The 14,493-nt window shown below is 40.4% G+C and overlaps 1 long non-coding RNA gene across 1 annotated transcript; it reads left to right on the top strand.

The window, feature by feature from the left end:
• Positions 1–9,724: 9,724 nt before the first annotated feature.
• LOC125705099 (uncharacterized) lies at positions 9,725–12,275 on the top strand. Its single transcript, XR_007381398.1, has 3 exons — positions 9,725–9,773; positions 11,387–11,446; positions 12,117–12,275. It is a non-coding gene; the product is annotated as an uncharacterized LOC125705099 (long non-coding RNA).
• Positions 12,276–14,493: the final 2,218 nt, after the last annotated feature.

Genomic DNA, 14,493 nt, shown 5'->3' with positions numbered 1-14,493 from the left:
TTTATACCTTTCTGTCTCTCCTCATTTAAAAAGCTCTGATCTTTCAGAAACTGCCCGCTTGAGGGAAAATGGGCTTTGCTACATGTTTGGCTCCCAGCTGTTATTTGCTGATGCAACGGCCTCGGAGGCCGCTCAGAAGCCCCAGCGAAATATCCTGGCACGTTAATGATGCTGTTAGCACAAACCCCGGCACTGCCGTAAAAGGGTTTTATTAAACTCCCAAGGAATGGCTTCAACACTGCAGGAAAGAGAAGTGAGTAAGAAATCTTAAGTGGACCTATAAATCTTACCTTTCTGCAAAAAAAAAAAAACGAAAAACCAAAAAAATGGACGGTGTTTCTGCTTTTTGTTTTGCTCGGCCGATAAAAGATACCGATCATGTTAAATTCTGGCGTTCTTAGATGTTTGTGTTGTATGTTTAATGTATGCATGCATATATATGTACGTGCAAGGGTTAGATGTGCTGCTGTATATACCAAAAATGCTTTTTATTTTTTAGTATTTTTGTTTCAGTCCTTTTCCCATTAATCATTATGTGTCCATGAAAGGTTAATTGCAAAGAATATAAGTAGTGCAAGGATCTATGGACCTTTCAGGTCACAGATATGTGTGTGGCTGTAATCTGCGGTCTTCCAGCATTTATTCCACCTCTGAAAAATGGCTCCAAGCAACTGATAAACTGCCCCAGCAGCCACGTCCAGCCAGACCACACCCTGCCTCACCAGTATTCGCACCTGTTGCACATTTCTTAATTAACCGTAGCGGGACATACGGATCATCTGTGAAGGAGGCCCCCTGTGAGGTATTGTGCTTGTTTGTTACAGAACTGATGGCTTGCTACACTACTGATTGACCTCTGGTTTCTGAACTGTTGGCCCGCTTATGATTTCCCTTGATCTGAATTGGTTTGGAACTTAGCTTCTGTTTTGACCCTGAATCCTGGAATATGTTTTGGCGCAAGACAAATGCTAGACATTTCTCATTAAATCTGCATATAAATAGATACATTCTATTGAGCTTTATTGATCTAGAAGCCATTGTAGTAGCAAGATACTTTTTAAGTTATCAGTAAGAGAAGAAGCAATATTCCGTTGAAGAATTTAGCATAATGCTACATATAAATAACACTAATTTCAGAAACGCTTTACTAGAGAAGGCACAAATAATGTAGTATTATCCTCTTACTTAATGTATTAATCAACCAGAAACTAAGCTTTAGCTATGTACTGATCCCATGTCATCATTAATCAGTCATAATGGTTAATGTATTTTGTCGGTGGTGCAGTGATGAGCACTGTTGTCTCTCACCTTTGGGCCCAGGGTTTGAGTCTGTGCTATGGCTCTGTGTGTGTGTGGAATTTCCCTGTTCTCCCCATGTCACCATAGGATTTTCTCTGTGTACTCCGGTATCCCCCCCAAAGACCAAAAGCAGGCTGAGGTGATACCAAATTGCATGCAGGTGTGAGTGTGCCCAGCAATGGGGTTGGTACCCCATCCTTGGTTGTCCCCTGCTTTGTGCCCATACTATGGCTCCTGGACCCCTGTGACCCTCAATAAAACAAGCAGTTTCAGAAAATAGATGGATGGATTTCTGCTTAAGTAGAAACGGAATCATTGAATTATTTGTGCCCCCTCAAGTAAAGTGTTATCATAATTTCTGCTATATTGTCTTGCTGTCTGTATTAAGACTTTGACTTTTAGCCATTGCTGCAGTACATTGTGTCGTAAAATGCACATTGGCTATTCATTGTCGATTTAAGAGAGGCAGACATTTTTATACAGTTCAATGAGATGGCTTCACAAGCATACCAGCAAGGCTAATGTGCTGTCATTGAGGATGTGAGGGCAGATGTAGTGAATGTCACTGGGATTCAGTGTTTATGTTAAAAAGTGAGCACGGCTTTCACACATGCTGTTATCAAAGGAAGAACCTGAGCAGCAGGTACAAAGGCAGCTAATTTAACTCTGTGTAGTGACATGCTGGGCGCATTAACTGCGGTTCCATTCACACCGCATGCGAAGGCCCTGCTGATTAACTCCCCACCTTCTTTTGCTTTGTCCCATTTCCAGATGTTTATGCCCCAGACCACTTGCTCGCTTGACAAGAAAGTCCCCTCTACCAGTGGTCTCCCCCGAGTGGATGTGCTCCCCCCCCCCCCCCCGAAGAACAAAGCAGTCGGAGCCTGCCAGGTATGTGATGTTTCTGTGAGCTTGAGTCTTGCTGACAAGAAAAGGAGCCATCTGGATTTGAGTGTCCGCCCAGTCTGTGGCAGGCTGAGGCAGAATGTGTTTTTCCGTTAATCACCATTCCTGTTGAGTCTCATTCCTAACACTCCTTCTTGGAGAACTGAAAAATAGAAGTAAATAAGTTTCTGTGTGACTCATGCCAACGGCGTAGCCTCTACTTCAGAGACTTATAAACACGTTATTCTCCTCTCCGATAGAAAAAGTCATTTTTATGTGTACCTTGCTTTCTGGTCTCCTGTTTGGGGTCCTGTTCGTTTTTCTTGCCCTGATATCTAAACGTTATTACAAAATTTATAGAATAATCTTTTTTTTTTTTTTGTTAGACAAAATAATTTGTGGTAAGGCCTTCACGGCGATGTAGTCTGCTCACCTTTAAAGCATTTAATCTTTTGAATTTTAAGGAGATAGCATGAACATTAAACGAACCCATTCCTCTTCCAAGGACTTATCTGGTTAAAATTATAATACATTTTTTTTCTTTGATATAACATGGGTGCCCTTTGTTTGTCTGAAGAAGGACATAACTGTTTATCATGTATCCAGACTTTTTAAACTTGCCCTCAACTGCTGTACTATGGTTGGAAGTTTTCTTGCTTTTCTGCTTTGTCGAAATAGTGGAGCTTCACTGCTCCTCAAAGCATTCTGGGATATTTCGGAGTGGCTGAGAAGGTGAAGACATACAGTGCTGCTTTCAACACATAAGGTGATGCATGTCTTGGGGGGGTTTGAAGTCTTGCGATTGTCTTTGAATTCTGTGACAGTTTAGGCACGCTTTGGCGATTTGTCAACACAGCCCAGAAAGGAACAGAGTGAATGTTGTACTGTGAATGTGAAATTGTACTTCCTTTTTTCAGAGGGGGTGGCATGGAAATGAGAAAATCATGCAGGTTGCTTCCAAAAGCCTGTTATTGATGGTGGAGGGCAGAGGATTTTCAGAAAACACCGACACACTGCATCTATAATGTTAGCCTGAGAATAACACCCACTGAACCATCTATCTGGACATTCTGAAGGAAACTACTGGCATTTCGACAATACACAAAGCTTATATAAACATCTTTGACTCTTTAAAATGAGAGGGGAAAAACACCATTCCCAGGAATGTAGGATCCAGGTGGGATTAGGGGATGTGTGCCCCCTAAATATTAAATTTAGCTTAATTCGTGCCCTCCAAAAAACTTGACCTTTGCATTTAAATTATTAAGTTGTACCCCCCGAATACAAAACTCTCCCCTACTGTATATACTTGGCTGTTTGGCTTATAATGTCTACATACAGTATCTCTGCATTCACAGATGAAATTTCATTTATTGATGATATTTTCTACTTGAAGAGTTATTCGCCCTTTGATACTCTTGCCTACAATCTAAATCAGGAAGCACAGGGCACAATATAGCAAACACCCAGGATGGGATACCAGTCCATCACAGGGCATTCAGTTACACACTGACATTTGTTGGCTACGCATTGCCAATGTCTGCATTTAAGGCTGTCTTCCTGGAGTTTCACCAGAAAATCTTCACGACTTGCCTTACTTAATAGAACAGCACACTGAGAAAATGGAATGCTTCCCCATGTCAAATAAATAAATTAGAGGCTAAACATTGCCATTGTGCTGTTGCAGTAACAGGTAAACAACTTGCGTTCCACTTTTCTTCCCCGTGTAATTTCTTACTTGACACTGTGTATTTGCTTGTACTGCTGAATGGATTGATTGAGTTTTCCGCTACCTTTGATGTGATGGCTAGACATGGTGACTGGTTTGCTATTTCCTTCTTTTCTGAGAGAATGGTACAGCTGCAATACTAAAATGTCTGCTGGTAAAATCCTGCTGTAGACTAATGAAATTTTTGTGGTTCTCTGGCTTTAATCAGTTATTTGTCTTATTTGAGTGACACACAGTACTGTGCAAATGTCGCAGGCAGTCAAATCAAATGTTTAATCTTAATCTTACTGGGGTGCGAGTGTACATTTGTGCAAAAATACAATTGAACATTAGAATACATGCAAACGAACAGTATCAAAATAATAGTAAGAAGTAACAAAAATGTACCTACAAACCTCACCTCAGGGGCACCCCAGCCATTCCATGGTAAATATCACCACCAGCTCACTTAATTCAAAAACATCTTTAGTTAAATAACATGATGAGCCACTGGTGCGCTAGAGGTTGAGTCGACAAATACTTGGGCATCTTGCAGGGTTACTGCAAATACTATGGTGACTTTAAATGGCTGAGCTGGAATACTTTGACAGATGTTGGCGTGAAACTATGATATTACATCTGAACATACATAATTATCTTTGACTGCCTAAGACATTTCCACAATACTATTTGTACAACTTTACATGGCATTAATATGTCTGTCTCTCTTAAATTGACACACTGTTGTCACATCGGGCAAAACTAAGTCAGGTGTAGGGGGACAACCAAAAAGGGCTTTATTAAAGAAAACTACAATACAGGCAGGGAAAAGAAAACAGACCAAAAGAGATCAAAACAGTGCAGGGAGATAAGGTGAGAGCACAGGGCACACTGAGGAGCACATGCAGCCAGCGACATCAGTGACTGGGGAGCTCGAGACCGGGAGGCACTTTATACATTACTGACGAGGGAGCAGACGAGAGGCACCTGGGGTGATCCACACAAGGCCTGTAACGAGAGATAAGATGAAACAAGCAACAGATACAAGGTAGAGAATGACGGGGGAAGGGATGCAAGGTGTAATTAAAATGTCTTTAAAACTCATTTTTATTTATATGTTACAACTGTATATATAATATTTATATACAAAATATATCAAATTCAAACAATTAGTGCCCTTATATACACACACACTCAATAAACAACAAAAATTAATTTAGATTTCCCATGTAGTAACAAGACACCGTGCTCATTCTGTTTGCATCCCATTAAACAGATGAATAAGCAGCCGACATTAAGCCTAATTAAAGTTAATCTCAATCAAAGTCCTGTCCCTAAGAACTAAAGCCTTCCTGAAGGATGACAAGCTGTTTCATGTGGCAGTCTGGTCCCTCGGGAGACATCCATTAAACTGGAATTACATAGATGCAGACCTGAATTTAGCAGCTGTGAGTGGTTTTCCCTATTTCAGCCAGTCGAGAAGCCGTTGTGCTTTCGGCGTCATGAAGCCGTAGATATGCAAGGAATAAATGTAGGGAAGATTGTCTCTTTGACATCGAGCAAGTGCAGAATTAGAAAGCTTCTGTTAATATGTTAGAATGGCAAACACGTCAGAAGCCAAATAACATGTAAGTTCCTTAATCAATAGTAAAGACATAACCAGATATAACTGGCATCCCAGGAGAGGTGCTCCCTGCATTGAGACCCACAATACCTGGGATAGAACCGAGGCTCAACCCCAACCCTGCACTCAATAAGCACTTATGGACTGTAGACGGATGATGATGATGACCATAAGCGGGCAGCTCGCGGAAGCATCTGAATCTGCCATTTTTTAATGCCTTTGAAATGTGGCACTTAAAGAAAACAGCGTGTCTCCCGCCTGGAAGCTGCTGTGCTTCTTGGTATGCCCTCTGCCCGTTGACACGGCCATTTAAATCCATTTGACGTAGTCGTGAGCCCTTTCAGGGTTTTACCATGGTTACCTGCAGGCTAATTGAGGGAGAGACGGTGAGTCATTAGTGACCAGAACATGGACTCCACTCTTACCTACAGTAAAGTGGTAAGATAGAGCTGCACCAGTTTTTGAAGAAAGTTTTTCCAATAATAATAAGCTGCAAATTATAATGTCAGATTGTTTTGCCTTGTGAAGGAAGTTAACGGAAATGGAATAGATGGCGTTATTAATAAATATACATTCCCCAAAGATTTCCACAAAAGTAGCAAAAAAAACAAACCAACTTGAATTAAAATTTTGTTTCGATGCAGATATTTCTGGAGGGAGAATCGTATTAGTCCTGCAGTGGAACGATTTTCCGTGACTGAGCACAGATGGTGGTGAGGAAGCTGATACATGACACAATAACGGATGATGTATCGAGCTCTGAACATCATGTGCGCTTATGCAAAGGACTCGGCTTGGCAGCACTTCCTGTGGGCTGCTTTTGATCTGGTATTGGTTTTGCATTTTTTATTTTTTTTTTGGATGGGAGGGGTGTTCTAGCTCAAAGAGGCAAAAAAGCAAGCATGCCCTGTTTCAGAATGTTCCAAAGGCTTTCGTTAAGTGAGCCTGGCATTCGGCTTCATCACTCTACTATTGTGACCATGTGACCATATTATGATCACATGACCATAGAAGCTATGCTATGACTCGCTCTACAATATCGCAGGACTGCCTCTGCCTCCCATTTAGTTAGCCTGGAAGGGTTCAATAAAATAACCCAAATGTTTTGTATTATACTCTGTTTGTATTTAATCTGCATCTACACAAATGTTTATTATTTTAAAATATGTAACCATTCATGTTGCTCTGGTGCAGAGCCATCGGTGATCTGCTGACAAAGAATGAATCAGATGAAGTGTAGTGGCTGTTGGAGTGAGGGACTCTGCATTTAAAATATGTCAGATTGTTTTTCAAAATGAAACGTGGTTTACACTGAACGACGTTTAATTTTAAAGGTAGGTGTATCACCTTCCTGTACAACATTTGTTCTCTTTGTGTCCTTCCCAGCAAACACGACCCGCAAATTTAGCCTGCGCCATATGTGAATTTGTCGCCTGTAAGGCTACTGCCAGGGTTCCGATTCCAGGAACGGGCAGCTTTTGTCGCTGAAAAAAAAAGAAACCCTAAATGCCACTAGGACTCACATCAACGTCTCGTCACAATTTTGAATATAATCTCATATTGCAAGTAGATTTGAGCTATTTTTTTAAGTGCGGAGGAATGCCATGCTACGCAGGTGAACTGATGACTCTAATATGTGCATGGCATGTCAGTGACTGAGCTTGCTGTAGTACCGGTTGGCCGTATGTTCTATGCTTCTCACAACAGGCTTTTGGCCAACATGGCCTTAGAAATGACCCTAGTGATTACTGAAAACAGAAGAATAGATGTATTATATACGACTTGAAGACAGTTGCATTGTGTTTCTTGTTCTCATCTGATCTGAACACTGAATAGCCTTGAACTAGCTCTGCCGCTTCAATTCTAATTGTTGGCAGAGTGATGTCACCATTGGGCCCCTCAGCAAGCACCTTGCTCCAGAGACTTTGGATAGAAGAATTTGATAAATAAATGAAAGTAAAAAAATAAAATCTCTACTTAACCTTCCATTTTTCAGGAGGAGGCTTGTAGGTATTTATGTACTTCAGTCATCTTGTATTTAAAATATTTTTTGTATATATACAGCCACAGAAAAAATTAAGAGACTACAGCACAATTTTTGTTTCACTCATTTCTCAATTTAGGTGTGTGTGTATATGAATTATTTATTTCATTTAATTTTTTCTCTTGCAGCCTGGTTCTTCTCTGTTTCTCATTAATGAAGGGCTTCTTCCTTGTTTTATGGGATTTAAATCCTGCTTCTCGGAGCCTGATACACACTGTCCTAGCAGTGCACTTCACACCTGCACTTAATGTTTCCTGTTCCTTTTGAAGGTCACTCGATGCCACCTTGCAATTCATGAGAAACTGTCAGATAAGCTAACGGTCATTCTGGCATTAGAACATCACTTCTGCCCTTTACCTGGCTGGTTTCTGGTTGTTCCCAGTGTCTCCTGCTTCACCTTCTGCTTCTGTCCTGCTGTCATTGAAATTTTGAACCTTGAAGCAACCTGCCAGCAGAACCATGATTAAACCAGAATTTAAAAATGCTGACTTGTTTAAAAATCTTAATTTTACTCTTAATTTTTTCCGTGGCTGTATACTGTATATCTGTGTGTGTGTGTTTGTTTTATTTATATATATATATAAAACAAAAACTGAACAATTAAAGGGAATCTCCGAAAATGGTTTGACTTAGAACCATTAAATGCCTGTGGACAATTTTATGATCTGTGCTTTGCTTAATGTTTGTACTAATTATGATACATCATAATGTTTGTCATACTGTGTGATTTATGTTTCAGCCGTCCGTTGTCTATAATCACTCTTCCAGTTCAGCGTCACAGTTATCCTGCTGCCCATTCCAGGAAGTGTAAGCAGCAAAGCAAGTGACAATTACCAAGAGTCCTTTGGAGGGCACTGAGAACCCCTGCACGGGGAGGGGCCACAACTCGAACCCTCAGCCTTGGAGGTTTAAGGAGACAATGCTTAACACTGACTCCCAGCGCCACCCCTTGGGTAACTTCGGTGTTATTTTATATTAGCAAAAGAACAGAAATATGCAAACAAGGTATAAATGGACTTGCATGTTGTATATTATGTGCAAACCATAAGTGTGGAGATGGGGCATCGCTGAATGATCAACCTAGAGTTATTATTACCCTATTATGTTACATAATGATTTAGTCGAAATCTCTTTAGTATTTGCTATATATGCAGAACTCAATGTTGTGCCTATATGCCCCAGTCTCAGACACTGCAAACAACAACAATCTGAGCAGGATTTACCGAACAAAAGAGTAGAACAAATATTTTAAAAGCTTAAACTCCAATAGGTGGGAGAGCTGCGTGGAGCCGGCAGTATACCTGTCTGCTTGTTTATGCTCCCACTGTGATAAATGGCCTGTGAATAAATGCGGCCATTAGTCAGCCGCTCATTGGAAGAAGGCCCCGGCGTTACAAACAGATCGCTCCCTCAGTCATCGTCGAACGATGCTCGTTTTACACCTTCTCACTCTGCCGCACACGTCAACGCACAGCCTCGCTTCTGAAAGGATGGCACACGCCGTGGCATCTGTAACCAGCCGACCTGTCAAACATATGCATGCTTAAGAATGCAGCGATTTGATTGGCCGTGTTCTGGGCCTGGTGGTACGCCGTGAATACCCGTGTTTAGCGACGGTTGTCTCTGTTATGGTACAATTACTGTGTGTTTAGAAACACCTTCTAGGTGCGTGGGCAGTCATTGCTCTGTATGATGCTGTATAATTATGGTATTTTAAATATTACGTGGGAATTCTGGGAATGCAGTAACTTATCTGAAGTACTGCGTATCAACCACATTTCTGATAGAGCCTGAGGTAATTCTTAGCACCTCTCAAACTTAAAATAACATTTAAAGATCAGTGAATAATAATACCAGAACTGACAACAGACATTGACACACTACAGCGATTGCTGGTAAGTTAATGTGGGGTGGCAGGGTAGTGCATTGTTGCCTCGCACTTCTGGGATCTGGGTTGAACTCTCCACCATGGCTTCACGTGCATAGAGTTTGCATGATCTCACCATGTTGTCATGGGGTTTCCTTTGGGTACTCGGGTTTCACCCCTGAGTACAAAAATTAATTCGGTTAACTGGAGCGACCAAAGTTCTTGTGTGAGTGTGCTGTGCAATGGGCTGGTGTCCCCTCCTGCATTGTTCCCTGCCTTGTCGCCATAGGCTCAAAACCCCCACAACCCTGAATAGGAGAAGCAAATGGATGGATGAAATAATGTGGTGAGTATAAAATGCTTGTATTTTAGAAATACGTGTTACATATTTGTCATCATGACAATATTTCAGCATCGTACCATTACTCATGCTGCAAGCAGGAAACCATTTGCTGTATATAATAACAACGTGGAAAGAGGTTCTCTTTGCTGTTTGAAATGAATTAAACATTCTTCTAAATCCTAAATGGAAGGTGGCTTTTGACTTGAGCCAAAGGCATTACACAGGCAGACATAAGATGCCAAATCAATTAAACAATCATTTATAAAATCAAGCACTTGTGTCTGAGTTGTTGTATATATTTAACGTGTTTACTAGCTATGGTATGTGTAACAGCTTTTCATCACATATATGCAATGAGTGGTGCATTTGAAAACTGTCCTCTATAGGTATGAGGATCAGTCCCTGCCTTGCCCTGTTCTATCTGTCCTTTCCCTGTTTGGCCAGCAGGTGTCACTGGTCATCCTGTTCTTTCCTCACTGTTTAGCACCTTTCTTAGTCCCCATTATTTTCCCTAACTCCCTGCTCATGCTGTATCTAATTTTGTAGTTAAGTCTTGTTTAACTTTTGTTCCCAATATCCCCTTGTCTTTGAGTCTTTATTGCTTTGTGATTGTTAATTATCCTCACCTGTTCTGTATTGCTCTTTGTTCCTAGTGTTTGGTTAATTTGTATGGCTCATCTTGGCTTAGTTACCCTCTATGTCTATATGTGTTTGCACTGACTTTGATATTCTGACAGTCGTTGAATGCGTTTGTTTCCTGTGATTTAACCAGATGTACAGACAGTGTTGGGGGCATTTCTTCTGCTTTCCTCAGCCTTCTCTGGTGCTTAGTACCCTTCTTACCTCTTGTTTTTGCCTTTCCTATTGTTAGTTTAGACCCCTCGCGGTTCCCCTTCCTGCCAAGTTCAGTGTCAATAAACCTTCCCCACTTTGTTTGCTATCAAGCCACACTCTCGATTGTCACTCCCTCCCTCACACCTCTTTGTGACACTTATTATGTTACTTGCATTATTATTATTTGTAAATATTATTTGACATGTTTATGGAAACACTGGTTCTTTTTTACATAAAATAAGATGAGCAAAAACAGGCAACTTAGTTTTAAAATATTTATTATTTTTAAATGACCATAAAAGTTGCCCTAACACCTATGTTAAGCTAGAAGTGATTGTTCCTCCCATAACAATTTTCAGGTGTGAATCCTTCGCCACCCACTCTCTGCAAATAATTGCACCTATCGTCAGATCTGAAATGTGAGTGGAGAGAGGCTTGTAGCTCATTTGACAGCACTGCTGCCTCACATATCCTAGTTTGTGGATTTGACTTCTAGTCCCATCTTGGTGTATGGAATTTGCACATCATTGCTGTGTTTGATTATTAAAATCAGTCTCTAAATTGCCCATAACTGTTGACTCTCACCTCCAGTGTTGGGGGTTTGAATCTCACCTCTGCATGGCATGTGTGAAGATTTGCAGGTTCTCCTTTCCTTTGGGTACTTCAGTTTCCTCATGACACCCTAAGACTGGCACTTAAGCAAATTAGCATCTCTAAATTGTCTATGGTGTTTGTGCGTCCCGTGTGGAGTATGCCCGTGTTTCTCATGTTGCCCGCTCCAGAACCCCTCCATGTTCCTCACTAGGATGAGCAGGTGGAAGTCAGAAGAACGGATGGAAATGGTATGTAGTGTATGAGAATGCACTCTGTGGTAGACGAGCATCCTCCGGTGGTGTCCTCTGCCTAATGCATTGGGCTTCGTGAGATTGGCTCATCAAGGTTCATCATAACCTTACACTGGATAGATTAAGATTAATTTAAGATTAAGATTAACTTTATCAGGAGGAAATTCTGGCGCATACGACAGCATAGTGCACAGATGAAAATACTTATAGCGCCAATCAGACAAATTGCAAAGACAGTCACATAGTGCAAACTAAGTAAACACAGTTAAAACAGATTAAATAGTACACAGTACACAAATAAATGAAATATTCAGAAAATCAGAATGTGATACTAAAGATGACATAAAATTAAAAATAAGACTAAGAATTTTGAGCAAATGAATCATGTGCAGTTATAACGGAAAGGACCAGATTGTATTGTGGCAAGACGAGATGTTTCCTGACGTGTTATGGCTGTGGACGGGGAGCGGCACATTGAGAACGATCTTTGTCATGTCTGATGCCAGCAGGCAGGAACGATCCGCCGGAGTGCGTTTTAGCGCACCATGGTGGAACACGCCGGTGGCTAAATGTGCTCCAGCATGGTGCCCCCTGGAGCAGACGGGCAGAATTGTTCATAATATTGTTCAATTTCGCTAGCATCCTCTTCTCTGACCACTGCCTCCAGTGGGTACAGGGTCAGTCCTGTGATGGAGCTGGCCTTCCTGATGAGTTCCTTCATGCGTCTGGCATCACCTGAACTGATGGCACGTCCCCAGCAGGCCACAGCGTAGAAAATCATGCTGGCCACTATGGACTGATAGAACATGCACAGCAGTCAGACATATTAACAACCTGAGCCTCTTCAGAAAGCACAGCCTGTTCTGGCCTTTCCTGTACAGTGCTGCTGTGCTGCCCGCCCCATACAGTCTGCTGTTCAGGTCGACCCCCAGGTCTTGTAGTTCTTCACCACCTCCACTTCCTCCCCATGGATGGTGACAGGTCTCAGGGGCTCCCTGTTACACTGGAAGTCCACCACCAGCTCCTTTGTCTTGCTGATGTTGAGGGGTAGGTTGTTTGCCTTGCTCCACAAGGGGACAGGATGGTTCCCTGAAGTATACCAGTCTTGCCCACCTCCATCCCCAATTGCATGAAAGATGGATGTAACTTTGGTCCCTAAATGCACCACCACAAAGTTTTAGTTAAAACTTAACTGTTTTTTTTCTCTTAATACCACTTGTAACTGCCATCGTAATGATTGCTGCATTAGGCACAGAGGCCTACGTACTCATCTGTACAATATAATACTTGCATTAAAGAGGAAAACAAAAAAATGATGTGATTTCAAGTACATAACGTCTGTCAACCAAGAACCAATTTTAAAACGTTGTCTGCAGGATCCCAAGAGCAAAGGAAAAGCTATGCACGATCTGAGACACTTGAGTCAATAATGTGAACCATTTGATCATTTAATGCACTTTCCCTGTGTTTGTACCATTACATTAAGTCCAAAGATCCATCTACTTTCTGTCCTTAAAGTGAATTAGCAATTGCTGTGAATTGAGTTTCACGTGTTTGTTAGATTATTGACCACTGCCGAATCAATTTTTGTAAAAGGTGTGAAGAGACTAGAAGGAATCGACTAGTGACATAAATTATGACGTTAGTCATGGATTGACGATTAAAGAATCTTCAAAATGATTTTAGAACGACTTATTTCACTGCTTTTTCTACTACTGCAGGACCTGTACCTACTGTAATTGTGCTTCCTTAGCTATTCCAGAAGACTAGTTACGTGTTGTTTTATCGTGTGAATGCATTCTTATCTTATATTGGTCACACAAAAATTAAATATACATTAAAAGAATAAACGTTATGGGATGTTTAGTAATGGTGACATATTCTGGGATTTAATCTCCTGTATAGAAAAAGGTTAATCTAGAGAGAAAGTGGACACAAATGTACACAAGTTTTAGATGTTATTCAGTATGATATTCAGTCAAGCCTTACTTAAGCCTCTAAATGAAACATCAAACTGAAAGTGTCTGTGTTCATATTCAATAGCATCATGCTGAGGACCTCCCAGATGCAATCAATTTTTTGAGGAGTGTAATTTTAATAATACAATGCAAGGCACAAGCCGCCTGTTGTTTCTTCTTAGTGTGAGTGAACAATCAATTCATCAACGAAAAAAGCAGTTTCTAGTTTTCTTATTGACTGTGCATAATGCACTTTTACAATGACATTTATGTCATTGTTAATCTGTAAGCCATTTTATTATTACATCCATCCATCTATCCATCTTTCAATCCACCTGGTCTGGATTCTGCATATTGTCATTATTAAAATTATTATCATTGTTATTATCATTATCATTGTTATTATTGTTGTTGTTGTTGTTATTGTAATTATTATCATTATTATTGTAACACTTTGATTGTTATTATATTTCCTAAGAATCCTATCAAAATAATGTGACACTCCAGGTCTCCATATATACCTTGCAGCTTAATTTCAATTAATTATAGTGCTTCTAATTGCAGTTGAGCATGAATATCATCACTGTTACTTAACAAATCAGTCCTCACTATACAAACATGCTGTACATTATGAAATTAAACAGTTCTTCTTACTATTACACATTATGACACCATTATTACAGTATACTGACTTGATATTTGGTAGATTTTCTCAAATTATAAAAAAAATAACTGTAAACCAAGCTTCTTTTCAAAACATGCATGACAGTTCAGAATAATTCTTCTCTTTCAGTCTGTGTGTAATACCAACATATAGCGAACGGTCAGTACTGTGCCTTCAGACACTGTTAAACTGACGTATAAAATGATAATGTTATAATGAGTTCATGCATGAAAAAGGATTTCGGAATAAAATATACATGTGAATGACAAGAAGTGGGAAATAAATGGGATTTTAATGAAAATCTTAGTACAAACAATGTTTCAGAATTCCGGTACACAGAATGTATTATATATTACGGTATGTCATATAAAATGCAAGAATGACATTATTATTTTAGTGTTTCTGATTTTCACCATATTTAA

The sequence above is a fragment of the Brienomyrus brachyistius genome, chromosome 12 (genome assembly GCF_023856365.1).
Source record: "Brienomyrus brachyistius isolate T26 chromosome 12, BBRACH_0.4, whole genome shotgun sequence".
NCBI classification, from domain to species: domain Eukaryota; kingdom Metazoa; phylum Chordata; class Actinopteri; order Osteoglossiformes; family Mormyridae; genus Brienomyrus; species Brienomyrus brachyistius.
Note: the sequence above shows the minus strand (reverse complement) of the source record. Positions and strands in the feature narration are given on the sequence as shown.